This window comes from Bos javanicus, chromosome 3 (assembly GCF_032452875.1).
Source record: "Bos javanicus breed banteng chromosome 3, ARS-OSU_banteng_1.0, whole genome shotgun sequence".
In the NCBI taxonomy this organism is placed as follows: Eukaryota; Metazoa; Chordata; class Mammalia; order Artiodactyla; family Bovidae; genus Bos; species Bos javanicus.
This window is the reverse complement of record NC_083870.1, coordinates 81,841,158-81,855,883: the sequence shown is the minus strand read 5'-3', so window position 1 is coordinate 81,855,883 and position 14,726 is coordinate 81,841,158. Positions and strand designations below refer to the sequence as shown.

The 14,726-nt window shown below is 42.8% G+C and overlaps 1 protein-coding gene and 1 long non-coding RNA gene across 3 annotated transcripts in view; one reads left to right on the top strand and one right to left on the bottom strand.

Moving 5' to 3' along the window:
* Window positions 1–14,726, top strand: part of ROR1 (receptor tyrosine kinase like orphan receptor 1) — a 467,486-nt gene that overhangs the window by 156,774 nt on the left and 295,986 nt on the right. The window lies entirely within an intron of this gene.
* Window positions 7,583–14,726, bottom strand: part of LOC133244483 (uncharacterized) — a 43,494-nt gene continuing 36,350 nt past the window's right edge. The window contains exons 3-4 of the long non-coding RNA XR_009735414.1: window positions 9,028–9,115; window positions 7,583–7,956 (exon numbers count right to left, since the gene is read on the bottom strand). This is a non-coding gene — a long non-coding RNA (uncharacterized LOC133244483). The remainder of the gene's footprint in view (window positions 7,957–9,027; window positions 9,116–14,726) is intronic.

Genomic DNA, 14,726 nt, shown 5'->3' with positions numbered 1-14,726 from the left:
AAATTCAATGGGCAGAGGAGCCTGGTGGGCTACAGTCCATGGGGTCACAAAGAGTCAGACACGACTGAAGCAACTTAGCATCATCACGGGGGTATTCAGAGGTAAATTAAGACATGATCTTGATCTCATCTAGTGGGAAAGATAAAGATTTTTATAATGCAAGAAGACTGTTTAAATACGGTATTCACAAAGTGCTGAGGGAGCACAAGGGTCTGTCTGAGGGATCTGGAGAAAGCCAGACCTCTTCCCATTTAGGTTGTGTCTTGAAGGATGAATAAGAGTTCACCAGAAGAGGAGAACATTCTAGAAAGGACAGGTCACATGTACAAAGGCAGAGAGACACAAAAGACCTAGGGCATGGTTGTGCTGGTTTATCCCATGTTAGAGATGGGAGAGAGGGTTTAGTGGGTTTTGAGGCTGGAGATGTATCCTGGACGTTGCTGTCTAAGGAGATGAATTGCTTCTCTTTTTAGTTTGGGGGAGGCCAGGGACCTTTTTAAGGAAGGAAATGATGTGGGCATTTCTCATCTGATGCTTTTACTTCTCCCTATCTTCTGAGTTGGAATGCTGCCACTAAGGGCAGAGGAGGAGGAATCTTCTGGCAGTCCTGGGAAGACACAGATATTCTCTATCTTGGTTGATATTAACAAAACAAATTATCATTGGTGTGAGGAGAAGCCCTTCAAATAAGAAATGGACAAACTCTGTTGGTGACACTGATAGTGACACCAAATCTTCCTTATTTTCACTTGGCTGGGCCATGTACTTTTATTTTTCTCCCTCTCTTTAAAAACTGTTGTATTTCTAGTTTTAAAAAAAAAAAAAAGCTCCATCTTCAGGAATGCAGTGTGGTTTTACTTCTGGTAAGAAGTGAGGGAAATTTAGCTTCTGGATTTTTCTATGCTTGATAAAGGGCATAGTGTGTAAATGTAGGTCATAAGACTCTATCTCCAACTTGATCTCAGATTTATAAAGGAAACTATATATGCATATATAATATAAATTGCCCTTTGGGTTACATAATTTTCTTCTATATTTTCCACTTTTTTTTTTTTTTTTTGGAGAGCAAATAAATCTTAAATATTTTTAACAAAAGTTCTCAGTGTAATCCCTGTACTCAGCCTCAGAAACAAAAACAAATTTCTTGGGAGGAGGAAGGATAGAATTAGGGGGAAGCTGTGTGTTTTGGAAAGAGTTTGGCTTCTGTCCCGTTGATACCTTTTACTGGGCTGTTGGTGAAGATTTCGAAGGTTCTTTCATTATTCAGTCAGTGTGTGTTTAACAGCCACTCAGCCACCAACTCACCTTACTGGGCAGACTTATTTTAGACCAAAGGCCAGTCCCTGGCCTATCTCCCTGCCTTGCCTTGAGATTTTCTTAGCTGGGCTCCAGGTGGCCACCATGCCCTGTGATTCTGTCATCCTCTCATGCTGTGAGGGGCTGCTCCAGAGCCCTTCATGAACAGATTGTCCAGCTTGTTTTGAGAAGAACAAAGACAATAATAAAGTCAGGAGGATGGCACGGCCAAGGTGATTCATACGGACAGATTTTAATGTTTTTTCTCATACGATGAGCAGTTTCTTTCTTTCTTTCTTTTTTATGCTTATTATTATTTCTTTTTAGTGATCAGACTACCAGTGTAAGAACCTGGCATTTTTTTTAATTAAAATTTTTTAACTATTTAACTGAACTGTTAAATATATATATATAATATATAAATAAATACAAATTTACTTAACTATTTAACTGAACTGAACTATTTTTGATTGAAGGATAATTGCTTTACAGTATTGTGTTGGCATTTCTTTAAAAACTAAATTTTTTTTAACTGTTTAACTGAACTGTTAAATATATATATATTTAATATATAAATAAATATAAATTTATTTAACTATTTAACTGAACTATTTTTAATTGAAGGATAATTGCCTTACAGTGTTGTGTTGGTTTCTGCCAAACATAATAAGAACCTGGCATTTAAAAAAATTTATTTGTATTTATTTGGCTGCATCAGGTCTTAGCTGTGGCATGCAGGATCTTTGTTGTGTCATGTGTAATCTTTTGTTGTGGCACACGGTGATGAGTGCCAGTTCAGTAGCTGCAGTGAGTGGGCTTAGTTGCTCCAGGGTATGTGGGATCTTAGTTCCCTGACCAGGGATCGAACCTGTGTCCTCTGCATTGGCAGGTGGATCCTTAACCACTGAACCACCAGGGAAGTCCTGAGCACTTTCTTGTCTGCACTTCACAACACTGTTGTCAAATGACCACCCCCCTCCCCCCCGTAAATGCCAGCTTCCCCTGGGGAGCCTTCTGGAACCTAGCAGCCTCAAGTTCAAGGCAAGGGTCTAGTTCTTTCTTCTGAGAGCAAGCATCAATATCAGGGATCTCCTTGCCTGTGTCTGGAACTGTAGATTAGGTGTGCAGAAGCGATGGCTAAGTTTTAGAAGTTGTGCTGGGTGTTTTTAAAATTGTATATTGAAACAAAGCTTTAAGATTAAAAAAAAAATGAGTACACATTGCTAGTTCCCACTTTTTCTTTTCCAGCAGCAGCTGAATAACCAGAGCCCTGAAATGAACCGGAGTATTCAGGAAGGTCAAGCACAGAGGGAAATGTTTTATTAGAAACAGGCTTTTTGGTTGTGACAAATTGTATGTGAAATTTCAGGTAGAGACCCACAAGGCTGTGATGGCTTCAAGCATGTTCAAGTGTGGTCAGAAGGGGAAGCCTGCCCTGCTCGGTCTGTTGTGTGGTTTTGCTTCCTGCGGGAGAGGTAGGCAGGAGGAGAGAGAAAGAGGCATACAGCATTCAGGCTGTGACCATCCCTGGTGTCCGAGTTCCTGCCAGGGTCAGAAGACTTTTCAGGAGAAGGGAGAGAGAGAGAGATTGAAAGAGAGGTCTGTTAGGCAAAGCTGAGAATCTTTTAGTTGAGGTAGAAGACAGTCCAGATCCCTTTGATGACTCTTGCTACTGCTACTGCTAAGTCACTTCAGTCGTGTCTGACTCTGTGTGACCCCATAGACGTCAGCCCACCAGGCTCTCCTGCCCCTGGGATTCTCCAGGCAAGAACACTGGAGTGGGTTGCCATTGCCTTCTCCAGTGCATGAAAGTGAAAAGTGAAAGTGAAGTCGCTCAGTCGTGTCCGACTCTTAGCGACCCCATGGACTGCAGCCTACCAGGCTCCTCCATTCATGGGATTTTTCAGGCAAGAGTCCTGGAGTGGGGTGCCATTGCCTTCTCCATTGATGACTCTTAAGGGACTTTTAATGAGCTTCCCAGGTGGCTTAGTAGTAAAGAATCTGCCTGCAATTCAGGAGATACAGGTTTGATCCCTGGGCTGGGAGGATCCCCTAAAGACAGAAATGGCAACCCATTCCAGTATTCTTGCCTAGCAAATCCCACAGACAGAGGAGCCTGGCAGGCTAGTCCATGGGGTTTGCAAAAGAGTCAGACATGACTGAGCATGCACAAAGCTTTTAATAGTCTGATCCTTCCCAGATTGTTCTATTAACCTGTCCTAGTAGCAAATGTTATGTGTATAACTTGACCCTCAGACTCCTCTTGTCTGCCTGGCAAACTCCAAATCCTCCTTCAAGGATGAGTTCGGGTGATCATTGAGCCATTTTTAAAATTTGATTTGCATCTGCTCCCTTATTTCTCTTCATCACTGCTCCATCCTTCTTCAGGGTAGAATCAATTGCTCTTCTGTGTTGCTTCCACGTGGCCTGGCTCATGAACACTGTGAGAACTGACAGTCACAGCATGGGGGAGCAGATGGGGTCTGGGAGAGCTTCTCCAGGAACAGGCTCTCATGAGATGATATGTGCAAACATTATTTGTTAGTTGTAAAGCACTAATGTGCCAGGGTGGTCATCACTGCCCTTTAATGAGTAGATCATGCTTGGTGTTTTCTCATTAAATCCTCACAAATAATTACTGGAAAGTAGGTATTAGCATCACCTTCCTTTTAGAGATGAAGAAACTGAGTCTCAGAGAGGTTAAGTAGCCTGCCTGAGGCCCCGTAAATGAAAGCGTCTAAGTTGGAATTTAAATCCAGTTCTGACTCCATAGTCTTGACCCACGACACTGTGTGCTGGGCCTGTGGGGAACTCAGATAGGAGGGAGACATGTGTTTGCTGTCAAAGCTTCCAAGTCCAGGTGGAGAAGTAAGCCAGTCCCTGCCAGCTGGGGTACAGTGTTGGATGGGATAAGAGTTCTAGGAAGGTGAATGTGAAGTGTTTGGAGATTTGAGTTGGTTTTCAGGGGGAAAAAAAGAGGCTTTGTGGAGACTGCTCATTTGCCCTGCACCTTGACCGATGGGTAGGGTTTTTACAGCAGAGTTCGAGAATAGAGAATGGAGGAAATTGCATGAATAAAGGCTTGGGAGGAGTGTGTGTGTGTGTGTGTGTGTGTGTGTGTGTGTGTGATGGGGAGCCTAAGAATGAGGCTCTCTTTATCACTTGTTGAGGACTCCGGGCTCATAACATTTCCATCCCTCCTCAGCTCCCTTTGTCAAGACAGAAGATGGTTGGTACCCAGCATGTAGGAATAGCTGCTCTTCCAGTAGTCCTCTTGTGAGGTGGTACTGCTGCCCTGGGCTTGGAAACACTTTTGATTGTCAAAATGATTGGCAGGGGGTGGGATATGCTGGTTGCATGTGAAGCAATGTGCTTCTATTGGCACTTGGTGCCCCCTGAACCACATATGCTAAATATCTTGCAACAGATGGATCAGTCCTGCCCAAGGAAGAATTCTCCCACCCCTAAGGCCGCCAGTATCTCCCACAGAATGAGGGGATCTCTCTCGAAGTGCACATGTGTAGACTGCCCCCCCCCCCACCCCAGCCACTGCAGTGTCCCTCTGGGAAGCCTGATTCTGTTCCTGGCATCCCTCCCCTTTCACATACACTAGCATGCTCTGGTTTTATCTCCATTCCATACCTAACCTCCAGGACCTGCTATTTATACTGCTTCCATAGCTTATAACTGAAAATACAGTTTCTTGCCCTGTTTTTCTCCTCCTGCCATATCCTCTTGCAGCTGAGACTAAGGAAAAGGCTGCCGTGGTAGGTTTTCATAGCCTCCCTCTTAGCATGAACAATAACTGCAAAATGATCCATCCGATCTGGCTACCATTGTGGCGGGGAAGAGGATGAAAAGAGCATTCATTGCGCCAGGCACTTCTCAGCAAGGGCTCATCAAAGTAGAAACCCAAGTGGCACATACTTGTGGAGAAAGTATGAAAGGAGTAGGGCTGGGGGAGTGGTAGGGATTGAGGAAAACCCCAATAACATGGTAATAAGAGACAACAGACTACAAAACCCCAGTGAAGACAGGAATAAAGGAGCCCAGTGCCTCACAAACACAGGATTGAATGAGTTTCGTGTTTAATGTAAATACACCTGCCCTTTGGTCTCTGAAGTGCTGGTTACAGGTTTTAAGATAAAATAGAGTTTTGAACACTGTGCCAGTGTAACTTGATTTTGCCCCTGCACTGGCTGTACACTTTTTTCCCAAACAGTCTCTAGAGACAAAATATTGCTCTGGCCAGCTCGAAGGTCTCACCTCCTGCTATTTCCCTCAGTCACCTCTGCTTCTGCCTGGGCCTTCGTCTTAGACTACTGCGCTGCTGATAGAGCAGAGAGACAAGGAGACAGGTGGCCAGGAGTCATCTGTGCTCAATGCCAGAGCAGATCATTTTACCCTCCAAAGTCTCCCACTGTGTTAAGGATAAAGACTAAAATTGTCAATCTCTCCTACAAAGACCCTGCCTGCTTCTTTCCTCCAGTCTCACTGTATTCTCCTCAGTCTTTTGACTCCAGCAATCAGACCTGCTTTTAGTCCTTGAACCGTTTTCTGTGCAGCATCCAGCCTCAGGGCCTTTGCTGGCTCTCCCTCTGCAGTGCTCTCCCTCCTCTTCTTTTTCCCCGTTTAAGTCTTGTTTTCGCAAGTCAGCATTAGATAGCTCTTCTTTAGGGCACTTTCCCTGAGCCCACCTCCCTGCCCCAAACGCACACACACCAGAAGAGATCGGGTCCCCTCTTACATTTGGTCATGGTGCCCTATACTTTACCTTAATGACTCTTGTACCAATTTATAATTATATGTTTGTATGATTACTTGATTAATAGTGCCCTCTTGCACTGGACTGTGGGTTCCGTGAGGGTAAATCTGCTTTGTTCTCCATAATAATTCTGGCACCCAGCACCAGACATGTCGAAGGTACTCAATCAGTATTTGTTTGATGAAGGAATCTTTGACAGTGTTACAAATAAATTGGAAAATGCAAAAATGCAGAATAGAAGAAAGACTATAAAAAGCAGTGATACTCCTGTAATCAAAGAAAAAACACTTTCAAATTTTGGTCATACACCTTTTCTGATTTCTCATTTTTAAAATAATATATTGAGTTTTCACTTAGTAATACTGTAAACAGGATGAAATGTCTATGAAATTTAATTAGTTTACCATCATTTTATTTAATTAATCTCTTATTGTTAGACCCAAATTGATGATATGATCTGTGCTTCTTGGAAACTGATCAAAAATAATGTAAAAATTGTATCATGTTTACTCATCTAATCAACATTTTACTTTATCCAAAAGGAGTATATAATATGAAATTAGGACTGACTGTCTGGGAAGATGGAGGCATGTGGCAGATGGAACTCTAGACACATGGGGAGAGCCCTGGCCACAGGAAATGGCTGTGGTTGGTGGAGAGGAAAGTGGTGGGGCTGTTAGGAGTAACCACCTGCTCCTGGTGGAAGGCACGTTGTTGTGGGAAAGATCCTGTGTTATGGCAGGATCTTTGCTGGCTTAGTGATGTGGGCAAGCAAAATGGATGCTTTGAGCTTATCTGGGGGCTTCTAGCACTGATGGGTTGGTGACTGGGGGTAAGGAGAGAATCCCTTAGTGGTGCTTTCCTAGCGCAATGCTAGGTAAGAAAAGGATGAGATACCTGGGCCTGGGGAGGGGGCTATTGTTTCAAAGCCGGGACTCAGCACCACCGTTCATCTCTCTGACTCTTGTCTAGCGCCTCTAGTGGCCGCCCTTGTTGTTAACCCTGACTCGGGTGCCTTGGTGCCTCTGGTAAGCCAAGCCAGACTCAGGCTGGTTTTGAGTGACTGTGAGCAGGAAGAGGTTTCAGGAATTTATATGCAAGATTCACCATTTTGCACTTTCTGTGGAAGAGTCCCTCTGAGAGTCAGGATAGTAGAAAGCTGACTATATTTCAACCACCACCCTGGAATGCTTATCATGAGTAGACATATTATACTACATAAATCTCACCACAATCTCATGAGGTAGTTAACACTGTTACCCCCCGTTTGTAGACTAAGTACCTGAGACTTGGAGAGTGTCAGAACCAGAAATTGAACATAGATGTGTTTGACTCCAGACCCTGTGCTTTTCCAACCCCTATTTTTGAAGAATCTCAGTAGGTTCTTAAGCATGAGGCCCATTACTCTCTAGAGCATTTGTAACCCAACTGTATGAATTGAAACAAGGCAAGCTCTGTGCTCCCATTTGGGGAAAGTTAATATTTCACATGCTCTCGAGAATTTAGGAGCTTGGTAAAAACTTACTATTAAACAGGGATTTTCTTTAATTCCTTTTGTTTAAAGATTTTCATGTGAAACACTCTATGTTCTGTGCCTCCCTCTGAGACGTCAGTGGTGCCAGAGACCGTTAGGGAGTTTGTGTAAATAGAGAGCGGGCCAAATGCTGCCCACACAAGTAGTGAGGCTCGAGGCTGCATGTGCAGAACAGTTTCACAGTTAGCCCAGGACTCCGTGGAGTATCTGAGGCTTCATCCTGGCCTGCAGATCTGTGGACACACAGTGTCATCAGGAGCCCTGTGGGCATTGTTCAATGGGTGCCTCAACTCCAGCCAGCCAGGAGACCAAGACCAGTGTGAGCAAATATCTTTCACCATTGATGTTAAAACAGATAAAGCTGCCAAGGAAATAAAACCAGTTAGTCTCAAAAGATCAATATTAACTAATGCCAGTGCATATGTTGATTTAAAAAAAAAAAAAAAACCTGACACTTCCTACAAAAGACAGAATAGCTAGAGAGTAAATAACTGTACAAAAATGCTTTGAAATATCTTTGAAATGATGGTTCAATGCACAGGGTCAAAAGATAGAACTGGTTCTCGTCAAGCAATTTTTAAAATGCCTCATTTTTATTTAACATTGTTTTGGGGAAGGACTACATTCTATTGACACATTGAGAAAAAAAGTTACTTTTTGTTTTTCTAAAACTAATAAGAGCCTAGGCATTATGATTAAAGACCAAAAAAGAGCCAACTCTGATGAATGCCCCCTTTCTTCAGCTACAAAATTTAATAGCTGCCACAGAGAGTTTTTTCTTTTAATCAGCAAAAAATTTATTTTGTCCTTGACATTTTATGCCAAAAATCAGCCCAGAAAGTATGTTTTATAGCCTGAGCTGAATTGCCCTACAGGTAGAGTTTTCCTGTGAGCAGCCTTCACTTAAATGACTTTTTTTTTGCATTAGATAACAAGCCAGTATCAACTTATTAGATAACCCTTTCAATGTTTCTGAAGATAAAAGGAAACTTAAGCAGAGATAGCAGAGCATTATGGGTAACCATTATGGGTTCCTATGGGAGACAAAATACAGGTTCCACTGACCTCATAAGTTCCTAATTCTGTGACCTTGAGTGAATTACCCTCCTAGAGCCTGTTTCTACTTTCATTTGGGGATCATAACAGTGCCAACATCAAAACATCGTTGTGATGATTAATGCACCTAAAGCATTTGGCATAGCCTTGACACTTAGTGATAATCACAAGATATTACTGATGCACAGCTATATATAACTTAAAACATTGCCTCAGAGAAGGCCTTCTTATGATTTGACAATAGGATCGAGCAGAAAATATGATGTTTCGACTATATAGAAAAACTACCGAGTGTAAATTTAGCACAGGCAAAATCCATGTAGCTTAAAATACTGAAAGCTGATGTTGTTTCTTGAATGTTATAGAATTGCAGTACCTTATTAAAAGTGATAGGAAGTCCATCCAAAACCTCCTGTCCTTTTTATATCTGTAAAAACAGCTGGGGTGATCCAGAAACAGGGTACCTGTTGAGTGCAAGGGACAGTGTTAGGCATATAAGATAGTACAGAGAAATGTAAGGTGCCTTTTCTGCCTTGGTGGAATATTTAGTGTAACTCAGGAAGTTAAAAAATAAATAAAAAATCCCTAGCTCCTAAGTAATTGAGGAAGGAAAGACCCCCCAGGCTGAAGGATTGGTAATGGAATGAGGAATGGATTTCAGCTGATTTTTACAGGATGGGACAGAGAGAGAAGAGGGAAGGCCTCTTAGAGGTATGGGTTCATTATGGGTTCATGGCAAGAGAAAAGTCAGTAAAGTGGGAAAGAGCAGGGCGTGAGGGACGGGATGTGGTTAAAAAGTGAAAACTCATTAACATTTAAGGCTACCTTTGAACCTGAAGTGTCTGTCTGACTGACTGGATTGAGTAGACCTGTCCATCCAGCCATTCTCTACTACCAGGGTTCACTACCTCAGGGTATCTTATTTTCATATCAAAAGGCGGAAGGCAGATACAGATATGAGGAAGTACTTTGCTTTTCACTCCTGTGCCAACATAGTTTACATACCAACACTGATAATCCGTCAGCCCACCTCCCCTGGACACTTAATCATTTCCCTGGAGTCTACTGAAATAATTCTTCTATGCATTACCACGCATGTTTCTGAGTGTCTGCTTTTTAAGATAAATTTGTATTCCTTCAAGTGATATTCCCCTAATGTTCTGAGGTGGCCCGTGTCATGCGTTTCTTCTCAGAGCCCCAGTGGATGAGTTATGAAAGCAGTTACCTCGAAGTCCTGTTAATAATAATGTCTGGTACTTGTTGAGCATTTACTATGTGCCAAGCACTGTTCTAAGTCCTTCACATGTACTCATTCATTTAATTCTCCAGAATGGAGAGCAGTAGGAGAAAAGGAAGAAGGGCAGAAGTTGTACATGGACTGATTAAATAATCTTCAGTTAGTTCTATAGATATTAATATAGGGTCTGTTATGTGCCAGGCACTGTGATTCAGTGCTGGTGAAATGAATGAACAATTTAAGGTTGAAGTAAGTTAGTAATTACATCCTAACTGCTAGTATGGTATTTTATTAGCAACCTGCATTCTGCATTGACTGTTTATTGAACGTATTTTGAGTTTTTGAGAGCAGTACTTATTTATGCCTTCATGTGCATACAAATCACCTGGGAGTCCTGTTAAAATGCGGATTCTGATTTGAAAGCTTCATGATGAAACCTGAGAGTCTGTATTTCCAGCAAGCTCCTGGGAGATAGTAATGCTGCCTGTCTTGCTTGCTCTTTAAGTAGCAAGATTTTTGAGACTCGAGTAAATGGAAGAGGGAACACAAGAAAAGTAAAGGCAAGAACATGTCACTTTCACACCAGAAGGGGCAGCAAGTCTGGGTTGGGCCCACATATCCTAGCAGAGGACTTACCTTGATTTTCATTGTCATTATCATTAGATTCTTATGCATCTGCAGAAATCTAGGAAATTGGATCCTCAAGGCCCAGTATCTCAGTTTATAACTCCTAACTCACATTGAAGTTAAAGGAGCAACGTGAGCTCTTCTTCTTAGGGACACAATTTGTAAGTTGTGATAGAGAACATGGTGGACTGGAAGCCAGGAGACCTATGTTCTCTTGAGAGCTCATTTACACACTTGCAGTATGGCCCTAGTTGAGTCACCAGGCCTTTCTGTGACTTGGTTTCCTCATCTGTAAAACAGACTAATGGCATCTACCCTGTGAACTCCAGGATGGATTTGAACCCCAGGGTGGACTTGAACCCCAGGGTGGACATTAGTAGATGACATAGGATATGAAAAAGCTCATGGAAAAACCAAAGGAGTATTCCAAGTATGCATTTTCACAACTAAAAATTACAGAGTCCTCAGCAGTAGGTGGGAAAGAGGGGCTGTATCATGGGCTCCTACTCTGGTTTATATCTCTCTGTTTTCTTTGTTTGTTTGTTTTTAAATGACTCTCAGATTATTCTGTATTCACTAGACATGTAGGCCTTCTGGGAGGTTACCTTTGGTTTGAGAACAGGCATCTCAGCCTCTGCTTGATGGGTAGAAACCTCCAGACTATCACTGCTTGTCCTTTCCTACCCTGAGCAGTGGATGGAAGGTAATATTTGTTGAGCAATTGATGCGAGTTATTTTATTTAATCCTCACAATATTTCTCGGAGGAGGGTCTTATTGCAAATTCACAGATGAGACACCTAAAGCTCAGGAGGGCTCATTTGCTTGGGGTTTCATTTTGTTCTTCATATTAAAAGAGAAGCCTTTTCAACTTTGTAGCCCTCAAGATGTGATTACATCACTTTTGCAAGACTATAAAAGTTCTCAAGCTCTGGGATCTGGTTAACAGTTCACCTTGGGCATGTTATTCCAAGGGTCGATATCATGAGTTTAGGGTGAAGCCAAGAATTTTGTGTTAAACACCCAGCAGCCCTATGAAGCTGGCTGTTTTGTTATCCATGTTTTAGAGAAGAAGAAACTGGAGACTTAGAAAATTAAGAAACTTTTGCAAGGCCTTGTGCCTCTCAAGGCAGATCAGCCTGGACTTTAGTCCTGGTTTTTTGGACTCTAACGCTCATACCGCCATATTGAATGGATTAACTTCTCTTCTTGGCCATCCAGGTTTAGAAATGGGGAGTGGCTGTCAGTGGAAAAAAGCTTCTTGAAACTAATAATAATAATGCCAAGAATAATGCCAACTGCCACCTTGCTATGCTTCTGTAGGGTATCCTCTGATGGCCATAATACATCTCGTCACAGGGCATATGAGATCACAGAGCTGAAATAACCCTGAGTGACTGATGTACAGCAGATGGCATGTGACACCTGCCCTTGGATTTCCCAGCATGGTGCTTCAGCCCTGCTTAGTGCTCTCGGAGTACTTAGCATACCAGTGGAGTGCTTGGATCCCTGAAAGGGCTTCCTACAGATGGTGTATCTTCTACTGGGACAAGATTCTAGACACTGAGGAATTTTGAAAGGCACAAATTATTGGATGCACAAAGTCCTGTCCATTTGAAGTAGTCACTTAATCTCTGCAAAGCCCGGTTTCCTCATCTGGTAAATGGGAATAATGATAGCACTTCCCTCAAAGGTATGAGAGCTGATTGAGCCAGTGTGGCCAGATTGTTGATAGGTACACAGTCAGAGAGGATCACTGTAGCTTGACTTCTGGATCGCATCATCTTAGATTTTTCTCTTTCCCTGTCTTCTCATCTATAATCCATCAGCACACTGTCTTGAATCTGTTTTTTGTGCCTAGCTACCACCTTAGTCCTTACTCACCTTAGACATTACTTTGCCAACAAAGGTCTGTCTAGTCAAGCTATGGTTTTTCCAGTAGTCATGTATGGACGTGAGAGTTGGACTGTGAAGAAAGCTGAGTGCCAAAGAATTGATGCTTTTGAACTGTGGTGTTGGAGAAGACTCTTGAGAGTCTCTTGGACTGCAAGGAGATCCAACCAGTCCATCCTAAAGGAGATCAGTCCTGGGTGTTCTTTGGGAGGAATGATGCTAAAGCTGAAACTCCAATACTTTGGCCACCTCATGCGAAGTGTTGACTCATTGGAAAAGACTCTGATGCTGGGAGGGATTGGGGGCAGGAGGAGAAGGGGATGATAGAGGATGAGATGTCTGGATGGCATCACCAACTCGATGGACATGAGTTTGAGTGAACTCCAGGAGTTGGTGGTGGACAGGGAGGCCTGGCGTGCTGCGATTCATGGGGTCGCAAAGAGTTGGACATGACTGAGCAACTGAACTGAACTGAACCACCTTAGTCCAGACTAGCCTCAGCTCTGGTGTAGATTACTATAATACTATACTATTCATACTATAATATAGTACTATAATAGCCACCTCCCACCTACCTGGTCCCCTGCTTATACTCCTACTGTGCAGAGCATCCAGAGTGATTTTATTAAAGTATAAATAGGATCATTCATTGCTTTCCTTAAAGCCCTCTGGTGGTTTCCCATTGCATGCTGGAACAATCTATACCCTTTGGCCTACAAGTTGTTACCTGATCTGGTCTCTGCCCACTGCCTTACCTTTACCTCATGGCCCTCATCCCCAGGCTTACTGTGTGCTTCAGTCATGGTGACCTCCTTTCTGTTCCATGGATGTGCCAAGCCCGGTGGCCTGTGGACCTTTGGGCTTGCTTTTTGTTCCTCTGCCTGCATGCTGTTCCTCAAGATCTTTGCATGACTGGAAATGTGATTTAGAGACATCTCCCAATTTCTCAGTAGAAAATCACCAGGTCCACTCCTCCAATTTCTCTAACATGTTACTCTGTTTTAGTTTTCTTCATGTACTCATCATAGCCTGAAATTTTCTTGCTCATTTGTTTTAATAATTTGCAGTTTATGTCCTTTCACTGGAAGGTCAGTTCCCTCACTTTACTCATGATCACATGTCTAGTTCCTAGAAAGGGTTGGCATATGTGAGGCACTCAGCAAACATTTATTGGTTGAATGAATAAGTGTGATCTTTATTGTAAATTACAAATAAATATAAGAAAAATAAGAGGAAGGCATTCAATATTTGTCTTCAACCTGAAGCTTAGGATCCAATGATCATGGATAGACCTAATGTGAAATAGTAGTGAGTAGACAGATCAATAGGGAAGGCAATGGCACCCCACTCCAGTACTCTTGCCTGGAGAATCCCATGGATGGAGGAGCCTGGTAGGCTATAGTCCATGGGGTCACTAAGAGTTGGACACGACTGAGTGACTTTACTTTCACTTTTCACTTTAACGCATTGGAGAAGGAAATGGCAACCCACTCCAGTGTTCTTGCCTGGAGAATCCCAGGGACAGAGGAGCCTGGTGGGAGGCTGTCTATGGGGTCGCACAGAGTTGAACACGACTGAAGCAACTTAGCAGCAGCAGCAGCAGACAGATCAGCATCCTCAAAGCATTGCTTGATAAGAGGCCACCTCCTTCAGCCCATTGCTTCCAAATACTTTTGTTTGTATATTCAGTTATTTAGCAAGAACCTGCTGCCTTCTGGACTCTGTGCTGAACTCTGGGCTTCAAGCAACTAACCACGAGAGACCTGGTCTCCACCTTCACTGAGATTAGAGTTTGCAGAGGAGACTGGCATTGAGCACAGGCATTTTCAGATTAAACAGACATTTAACAAGGAGAAGAGAGCAGGGAGCCTGGGAGCATTTTGTAGGAGAGCCTGTCCTAGAGAACTAGGAAGGCATCCCTAAGGGAGTGATGTTTAAACCAAATAGGAAGGATGCTTCACTTTGTCCATGTTTTCTCTTGAACGTCTTATCATTAGCCCTTGAGGAAGGCACCCAGTTGTGTAAGTCAGGCCAGCAAAGGGGATGCTTCTTTTGGAATCCTTTTATCCCAAAGAGATAAAGGACACCTCTTTATCTCTTTATAAATTAACCTGTGTGTAAATATTAGCAGCAGCCTTATAGGGATGTTGGTATCTTCATTATTGATGAGGAAGCTGAGTCTCAGTGGATAGGGGAATTTGTCCAGTCCATGTCCCTGGTAAATAGTGGATTAAGCACACAGTTGCATGTATTCCAAGCCCTACACTCCTTTAGACAACTTTAGGTTTATCTGCCCCTTTGTGATCATGAGCAGTTTAAG